The sequence below is a fragment of the Columba livia genome, unplaced genomic scaffold (genome assembly GCF_036013475.1).
Source record: "Columba livia isolate bColLiv1 breed racing homer unplaced genomic scaffold, bColLiv1.pat.W.v2 Scaffold_132, whole genome shotgun sequence".
In the NCBI taxonomy this organism is placed as follows: Eukaryota; Metazoa; Chordata; class Aves; order Columbiformes; family Columbidae; genus Columba; species Columba livia.
Genome location: NW_027043028.1, coordinates 564,888 through 574,424, shown reverse-complemented (window position 1 = coordinate 574,424; position 9,537 = coordinate 564,888). Strand labels below are relative to the sequence as shown.

General features: G+C 52.6%; 1 pseudogene; it reads right to left on the bottom strand.

Moving 5' to 3' along the window:
• Positions 1-3,110: 3,110 nt before the first annotated feature.
• LOC135577660 (olfactory receptor 14J1-like) lies at positions 3,111-4,145 on the bottom strand (annotated as a pseudogene).
• Between the last annotated feature and the right edge of the window lie 5,392 nt (positions 4,146-9,537).

The window sequence follows — 9,537 nt, the reverse complement described above, 5'->3', positions numbered from 1 at the left end:
GGATGTGGGTGTGCAAGGCCCAGGGAAGGACAACACTGGGACAACAACTTCCAGCTTCCCCATGGGGCTGCAAGGAGGCACCGAGGCCCCAGTGCCATGAGGACAACGTGTCTTCTGCTGGGCCTCAGTGGCAGAGACAACTGCCCTGGCCAAGGGGACACAGACCTGGGTTCTGTGGGTCCCTTCCAGCCTTACAGCGCCCTTTGCCATCTCCACCACAGGCTGTTCTACACGGTGCTACCCCTGCCCCTCTTTCCCTGCAGGCTGCAGACACCCATCTCGCTTCCCCACCTGCTCTCACCCAGCATTTCTGCACCTTCACTGCTGTGTCTGCACCCTCACTGGCTGCTCTTTGGCACACAAACCATGGGCTGATCCAGCTCCCTCTGGGTCACCTCTTGCCCCACAGCACTGCCCTTCCAGTGACATTTCTTACTCCTTATATCCAGTCCTCACCTTCCAAGCTGTACTTTCTGACATTTTTTTGTCTTTCCTGCCTCTTCCCACTACCAAGGAAAGCTCAGCCACCTCGTAAACTGCTCTTCATGCAGGGAAACCAACACATTATGCTTCTTGAGGTCTTTTACCTGACCAGAGAGAAGTAACCTCACCATGATCTTCCAAATCCCATGAGTGCTGCTGGCCTCTCAGGTTCTCTGATACACACGACCATGTCCCTGCTGCTGTCCCGTCATGTTCTCAGGTGGGATGGATGTGACAACCTGTCTCCAAGGCCTCTTCCTTGGTAGGATCTGTCATACTTAGGCTGAGGTTCTTTCCCAGCCGTGTCCCTGCTGCTGGGCTGTCACCTCCAGACACAGAACTGACCCCACTGTCCCCTTCACAGCCACATGATTCTGACTGGATTATGAGTGTCTGAGACACATGTAACCTCATAATACCACAACCATCCATTCCCCCTCCTTAGCACCCAGGACCTGACAAAGACAGAAGCACATTCCTATACCTGCCCCTCTTTCCCACAGGCTGTAGACACCCATCTCACTTCCCCGCCTTGTTCAAATTTGTCAAATATATTTCCTACTCACAATGTGAGTGAAAAGCACTCCTCACTGGGACTGCTTTTTTTTTATGTTAACACCTTCTATATCTCTATACCTATTCTCTCTCCTGAAACCTCTCCAAGGCAAAAATTCTGTCAAACCACAGAATAACTCAGGTTTGCAGAGAGCCCTTGTCTCACTCTTCTTGTCTCAGTCTCCTGCTCAGGGTGAACCAGGTGAGGTTGCTCAAGGCCTCCACCCAGGTTTGCATCATCCTCAAAGGCACTGAAAGTGCTCTCTGATACATCATAGAAGGGGAGAATAAAGACGTTCAACAGTGTTGGTCCAAGTGCTGGTCACGGGGAGATGACACCAGTATCTGGCTGCACACAGGACTTTGTACCACTGATGATATTTGGGCTTGATGGTTCAGCCAACTTCCCACCCAGCATCCACTTCTTGAGCCCCACAGCACCACTCTGGCCAGAAGGAGACCATGGCTGAGCCTTGCAAACACCCTGTACACAACATGCCTTTCTTTCCCCTGTCCATTTGGATTCAGCAATCCCTTCCTAGTCCTCACATTCCTGGAAATGGCTGCAGGAGGACGTGTCCCATCCCCTTCCCAGGGAGGGAGGAAGGGTGGCCAGCCTGTTATTCTCCCAGTTCCTATTCCTGCTCTTCCTGAGGATGGGATTGAGATCTGCGTTTTCTAAGGACCCCAGAACCATTCTGGTTTCTATGGCACTTTTGAGATCACAATCTGGACTCACAAGCAAGGGTGACAGAGCAGACTGGAGCACTTGCAATGATCCTGTTCAAGGCAGCTGAGATGAATCTCACTGATCCAGTGGGGTTTGTTCCTGGAGTCACACACAGAAATGTCAGGTTCTGTCAGGTGTCCACATCTGAGCTGGCCTCATGGTCTCCTTATGCACCCAGGGATGTTCAGAGACAGAGTCTGTCCCTTTCACACACAGAAGCAGGAATCACAGTGTCCCTCTGGCCTCCTTTTGGCACTCCTAAAGGATGGGAGTCACTTCAGCCCTGCGCTGCGTCACTCTGCACTCATCTGAGATGTCCCATAGCAGGAAGAATGGACACAAGGACCTTGGTTGAAGGAAGCACATCCCAGTGCTGCATTCAGGCAGTTAACAATGGGCTGTTACTTCCAACATTAAGTGACCTCAAGACCTAGTCTGTGCCACAGGCCTTCATGGAACCCCAGGGAATAGTTGATGCTTTTTGTGATCACTCGGGTTCATGTCACCTCACGTACATGATGTGCACGCTAACACCTCATCTGTACAATACAATCTTGGACTGCTGGCCTACTCATTCAGTGTCCCACCATGGAAAGAAGAACAGCCTCTGTGGGTGAGCGGCCAGTGCTGGAAATGATGGTTGTGAGGGTCCAGTCCATGATGATTGACCTGAGGCTCCTTCTTTGGGGTGTCCAGTGCACAGGGGCACAGCCCAGCCCCTGCTCTGCTGGTCCTGCAGGTCTCTGGCAGGAGCCTGGCTGTGAGAGGACACTGCTGTGTGCCAGCCCTGCACACACACACTGTTCAGCTGTACTCTGGTGTTTAATCTGTGGGTGACTTTTGTAGGAATATGCTTGAGAGAAACTTCGCAAGAAGATATAAACCATCATGCACTGCCCTGAGGAGATCACGTTTCTATCTGGAAAGGCTGTTGTGAGGCCAGCTCTGTCACAGCAGTGCCCATTGCCTGTCCCTGCCTGCGCTCACAGCACTGACACACAGCAGGACGGTGACCAAGCTGCCAGAGCACTCAGGCCTTGCACCAACACCAGGGATGAGAAGGAGAGTGTGGGAGTGGAACCAGAACAGCTCTGGAAGAACAAGCGCTGCTGCTCCCCGGCAGGGCTGCCGTGATGGACTCTTTTCTTCTCCTTCCATCACAGAAACTGTCCCTGCAGATCCAAAAGGCCTTGCAGGAAGGATATAGTGAAGGACATAGTGATACAGTGTCCTACAGAACCCTTTATTTTGTTTAAATACACACAGATCATGGATCCTCATTTACACAACCAGTGGTTATAAAATAAAAGCAGACAGTGATTTAGAAAGGGGATGACAACATTATCACATCAAAACCAATGTCAATAACAACAGAAAATAGAGATGAGAGGCTGGACGTGTAACTAGTTACATTAAACCTGCTAAGTAGAAGCAGATGGGCAATTTATTGCTTCAGAAAACACTAAGATATGAGTTTCCAGAGGGCATCCTTGAGCTCCTGGTTCCTCATGCTGTAGATGAGGGGGTTCACTGCTGGAGGCACCACTGAGTACAGAACAGACACCACCAGGTCCAGGGATGGGGAGGACATGGAGGGGGGTTTTAGGTGAGCAAACACACCAGTGCTGATGAACAGGGAGACCACGGCCAGGTGAGGGAGGCAGGTGGAAAAGGCTTTGTGCCGTCCCTGCTCAGAGGGGATCCTCAGCACGGCCCTCAAGATCTGCACATAGGACACCACAATGAAAACAAAACACATGAAAACTAAACAGGCACTAACCACAAGAAGCCCAAGTTCCCTGAGGTAGGAGTGTGAGCAGGAGAGCTTGAGGATCTGGGGGATTTCACAGAAGAACTGGCCCAGGGCATTGCCCTTGCACAGGGGCAGTGAAAATGTATTGGCCGTGTGCAGCAGAGCATTGAGAAACCCAGTGGCCCAGGCAGCTGCTGCCATGTGGACACAAGCTCTGCTGCCCAGGAGGGTCCCGTAGTGCAGGGGTTTGCAGATGGCAACGTAGCGGTCGTACGACATGATGGTGAGGAGACCATACTCTGCTGTGATCAAGAAGGCAAATGAAAAGAGCTGTGCAGCACATCCTGAGTATCAGATGGCCCTGGTGTCCAAGAGGGAGTTGGCCGTGGATTTGGGGAGAGTGGTGGAGATGGCGCCCAGGTCGAGGAGGGCGAGGTTGAGCAGGAAGAAGTACATGGGGGTGTGGAGGTGCTGGTCCCAGGCTATGGTGGTGATGATGAGGCCGTTGCCCAGGAGGGCAGCCAGGTAGATGCCCAGGAAGAGCCAGAAGTGCAAGAGCTGCAGCTCCCGTGTGTCTGTGAACGGCAGGAGGAGGAACTGGGTGATGGAGCTGCTGTTGGACATTGGCTGCCTGTGGGCATGAGGACCTGTGCAAGGAGGAAAAGATAGTGAAGGTTTAGATGAGACTTCTCTGGGAATCATCAAACCCATTTCCCACAGACGCTCCCACCCTGTCACACAAAGAGACACTTTTCTTTTTCCAGGAGATCGTCCTGGCTGAGCCCTCGTTGGTGCTTGATGAGTGTGCAATGAAGAGCAGGGTCTCTGCCCAGGGGCTCCTGAGGACTCAGCCTGGCCCTGTGTCATGGGGTGGGCATGGGCCAGTCCTGGGGTTCAGCTTTGTCAGCTGGAACCGCTCCTGGTGCAGAAGGGACCGTGAGCATCTGTACCCCCAGGCCTGAGAAGCTGACTTTGAGAGGTTTGGTTTTTCTACCGCTCCTTCTGCCCTCCCACCCTGGGGAGTGTTCTTGGGTGTCAGAAACCCTCAGCATTTCTGCTGCACTCAGGGAGAACAGAGCGAGTCCTGCGAGACCAGAGGGTGCCTGTGGGTCAGTGCAGAGTGAGGGCAGCTGCTCTGTCCCTCTGTCTTGCTGCAGCTGCCCTGGGCTGGCACCTTTCTGAGATGGAGCCTGATCAGCCTCCCATGTTACCCTGAAAAGCCACCAGGCACTGCTGAGAGCAGAGGGATCCACCTCAGACCATGACAGGTCTCACCCTTTCCTAAGGTCTCAGCACCCAACGTTTAGCCCCCGACACACACAGCTCATTCCCCAGCCCCACAGACTGCATTGCCCACAGCCCACAGGTCAGAGCAAAGCTGGGACACGTGTGCCCATGGACACACCACAGGAAAGGACCCACAAGCTCAGGCTGTGACTCTGCAGCTGAAACTGCCATCCCCAGAGAGCCTGACAGCAAGAACAAGATCCCAACAGCAGTGACCCAGAGCAGGGGAGCAAGAAGGAGAATGCGGTGAGGGTGGGTGTGAGAGAGGCCAGGGCAGAGGCAGCCGGGCACTCAGACAGCGTCACCCTTCCCCAGCTGTGCAGCACCTCCCAGACACCAACACTGCCGGGCAGCTGCTCTCAGCCCCTGTGCTCTGCAGAGGAACTGGAGCTCTGGCTGCACAGGAGCTGCTTCATGCCTTGGAGCCCCCGGCCCTGAGGGCAGAGGCTTTGCTGGGTGGGACAGGAGGCCAGGGGGCTGCTCACAGGAGGGATCTGCACTGCAGGGGGTCACAGGGACTTTTCTCTGTTCTCCCTCCCATAACCATTCCGGGTTTGGTTTCCTCTCATTTCTGATCATTTCCCTGCTGCCTGGAGATTCTCCCCTGGGAGGTGTTTCCCTGTCCATGTCTTTTCCCTGTCAGTGCTCACAGACCATCCCACCCTCTGTGCCCTCCCCCTGGCCCTACAGATCCTGCCTGTTCACAGGGCACTGCCTGGGGGCATCTTCCTGTTTGCAGGCTGGAAAACAGGACAGGTCAGACTAAGGCTGACGGGTCCAGCCAAGGTGATGCAGGTGCTGTGCACAGGCAGAGGGGTGGGGAAGGGATGTCATGAGCCTTCTGGCAGATGTACTGATCACTCAGAGTTGCAGTTCAGGAGTCTCAGTGACTTGTTTAAGCATGAGAGCTCATTTTCATTTTATCCTTTCCTGCACCCCCCACCCCTTGGGAGAGGAAACTGAAAAGACAGGCTCAGGAAAGCTAGTTATCTGTCTGGTAACCCTTGCACTGATCTTGTCCTTGAGGCATCCGCTTGGAAAAATCCTGCAGGTGATCTGGAGCTGTGAGCAGCCCTGACCCACACAGCACCCTCTCCACAGCAGAAGGACCCTGTCATTTTGGGTGTCACTCCTTCCCCACACATCTTCTCCCCTCAGTGTTGCTGGGATCTCCCGGGCAGGCTGAGCGCTGACCCTGGCAGGCGGCAGAGTCCCTGCCCGGCACAGCCCTGGGGTGCAGGGACCCTGCTCTGCAGGACAGCCCTGGGCACCCCTGCCTGCACATTTACATTTACACCCCACAGCCACCCTGTGGAGAACGCAGCATTCACGTCTTGTCACTCTGACAGTGCAGAAGGCAATCCCTGCTCTGCAGCACATCCTCCCCTCTGCATCAGAGAATCTCTGAGAGCTGTACTTACGTCTCTCGCAGGCTCTGCAATGTGACAGCTTTCTGAGATCCTACCAAGATTAGCAGATGCAATGCCCTGCAGCCACAGGCTTCATACCTGAGAGGATTTCATTTCCAGTGAACTCTCAGCATCCTCCCACCCCAGACTGCGTTTCCCTCTCTGTGCCTGGCTCCTGTGCCCTCGGTGCTGCAGGCAGAGCCCTCAGCCCTGCTGCGTGTGCAGAGGAGCTGCTCCTGGGCAGAGCTGTCTCTCTGCAGCGCTGCCGCTGCCATGAGCTCCCTGTGTCCCAGGAGCCCAGCCCAGCTCAGCAGCACAGGAGCAGCCCATGATGTCCCTTTCTCTGTCCCCTCTGGGCTCCTCCAGGTGTCCCTCAGGCTCCAGGGGCACAACTTTGAAGTTGAAGTAATCAGTGATGTTGATTCTCTCTCCTCTTCAGAGACATTTCTTTCCAGCATTGTATTTTTCATTTTAAAAAATAAATCGGTATGAGAATCATCTTTTCTTGTCCCATCATTAGACAGGACACCAGGAATGTTACAGCAAAGGATCTAATTTCTCCAGGCTAGGGGAGGAATATCTTCAGTTGAATGAAGGCATTTTGTTCTGCTTTTACACTCCTAGGTCTAGAGAGACATTCATCATTCTCTGGCCATGTCATGTCTGTGCTCTGATTCAAAGCCTTTGCACACATGGGCTCCTGGACACTTGGTACCAGGTTTCTTGTGGCAGGTCAGAGCCGGGCTGGTGCCACAGCTGGGGTGGCTCAGCCCAGATGTGAGGCAATGTCCTCAGCCAGGGACCTGACTGGGGAGCTGGAGCTGTCAGTGCTGCAGACAGAGCTGTGACACGGATGGAATGAACTGCCAGGCAGGGTGGCAGGAGTGAGTTCATCTGGTCTGCAAGGACAGCAGCCTCCAAGCACAGCAACAGCCCAGGTCAGAACTCAGTCCAGGCCTGGAAGGCAATTCAAAGGCCCCATAATGAGCTGTTACTACTGCAGGAACACTTAAAGGTGAAACAAAGACAGTTTGTAGCTACTGATGAATTTAATAAGGGAAAGAGATGAGAATCCCTGTGTTCTCTTGTCCTCCCTCTTCACCAGCAATGTGTCCCAGGCCTCTGTGACTTGAGACGGGTATGTGGAGAACAAGCAGCAGTGCATGGGGATCAAGTCAGGGGTCACTGGAACTAACACAATCCTCTCCAGTCTATGGGACAGCAGGGGCAGCATCCCAGGAGCTGGGACAGCAGGACGATGTCACAGTGAGGCCACTCTCCACCATCTGTGAAAGCTCATGGAGACTGGGGGGACTCCCTGACCACTGGCAGCTCTCACACAGTGTGTGCACTTTTCAAAATGGCCAATGGGTGAGCAGGGGAACTAAGGGCTGTGCCCCAGAGCATGTCCACTGGGACCCCATTTCTGGGTGTCTGGAAGAGAAGGTGATGGGGTTTACCCAGGGCAGGTTGTGCCTGTCCATCCTCTTTGCTTTCTGTGAGGAAAGGACACGGTTGTGGACGTGGGGAGAACATTGATGGTCTATTACCAGTGGTGGTCTGTTACCTGGAAGTCAGCAAGGCATTCAGCATCATCCCCCACAACATTCTGTGTCAGTGTGTGAGTAGATGGGTAAAAACAATCTGGATGGTTGGGCTTGGAAAGGTGCTGTAGAAAGGGAGAAACTTTCCAGTCCTGAGGACAGTCCAGCACTGGAAGCTGTTTCCCAGGAGTGCGCACCCACTCTGTCCCAGAAAGTGACCAAGATGTGTTTGGATCAAGCCCTGAGCAATCTGGTCTGACCCTGCTGTGAGCAGGAGGTTGGTCAAGACACCTCCCGAGGTCCCTTTGAGCCTGAATGGCACTGTCCTTCCTTCCCCTTCATGTTTTCAATTTAGGGACAGCTCTCAGGTGCTCCCTGACCAAAGGAATAATTTACATGTGCAGGGCTGCTTTACAAGTGCCTCCAAACAGTCCTGACCACAACTCTTGCATTCCTTTTCATTTGCCCCAATCCAGGGTCTTTTTTACTCTCCTAATGCCCTTGCAGAAAGAACAACCCACCTTGTTAATCATTTTAGAGCATGTTTTTCAAGAGGTGTCAGCATCCATGTACAGAGTCTGCACATCAGCCAGGCAGCAAAGCCACCGTTACAGAAATGGAGATGAGACGCTTGACCAGCTCCTTGAACCCAGATATCAGCGTGACATGTCTGCTGAGATTCCCGGGAACACCTGAACTGTAAGAGCAGAGCATGTGAGTCCTGGTTGGGTATCCTGGCTTGTCTCCTGACCCATGTGGTGCTTCAGGCTGTGAAGAGAATCAAAACCAGCCATTGCACTGGGGTAGTTCCATTTTACACGTGTCACGCAGGGCAGATGAAGGGAGCTCAGAACTCCAGAATCTGCTGCACGGTTGGGACTGCAGAGACTGGAAATGCAGGTGACAGTGTGTGTCAGTGCACACACATAAAGATTCTGGATTCCTTTGGGCCTTTGCACTGACCTGGGATCTGTTCCTTGGCCTTCTTTGTCTCAAAGAGAAACTATTCTCCTATGCAACCTCTATCACACCACATAAGAAATAATTAAAAGGTAGAAAAATAATGAAAGAAGCACAATTTGGGGGTAATTCTGTCCAAGAGGTGTACTCTTTAAATGATTAAAACAAAAAAAAAGTGAGAGAAAAAGCACTGTTCTAAGAAATTCTTTCAAGACACAACTGCTGAGGTGTAGTAGATGCTTAGAAAAGCAAGAATGACTGTTAGGAATGAAATTAAAGAGCTTTAGTTCATCATGATCATCAGTGAGAATAAGGAGTTCCCTGTTACTGTTACTAGTGACAACACCACTGTTCACAAACATCCTTCAGAGCATCTCCATTTTTCCTGGGCTCCAAAGCTCATCCTGCTCAGAGTTTGACAGGATTGCTGCAAACCCCTGTGATCCAAATCTCTACAACTGTCTCTGCTCAACAGCCTTTTACCCCAGGAAGGGGAAAACTCCCAATGCAGGAACCAACCCAGTGCCCAACCTGCCTGGAGAGCCAGGACAGTTGTGCCACACAACAGCCGCCTCTGAGGGAAGCTGGAGGTGATGGGATTGAAATGGTTTCAACCAAAATCATAGAATCAGAGAATCATTTATGCTGGAAAAGACCCTTACGAACATGGAGTCCAACCGTAAATCAAACACTGCCCAGTCCACCACTAAACCATGTCCCAAAGCGCCACATCTCCAAGTCTTTTAAACACCTCCAGCAATGGAAGCTCCAATCCTGAGCTGGCAGGACACCACTGGCTGCAGTTGGACATAAGAT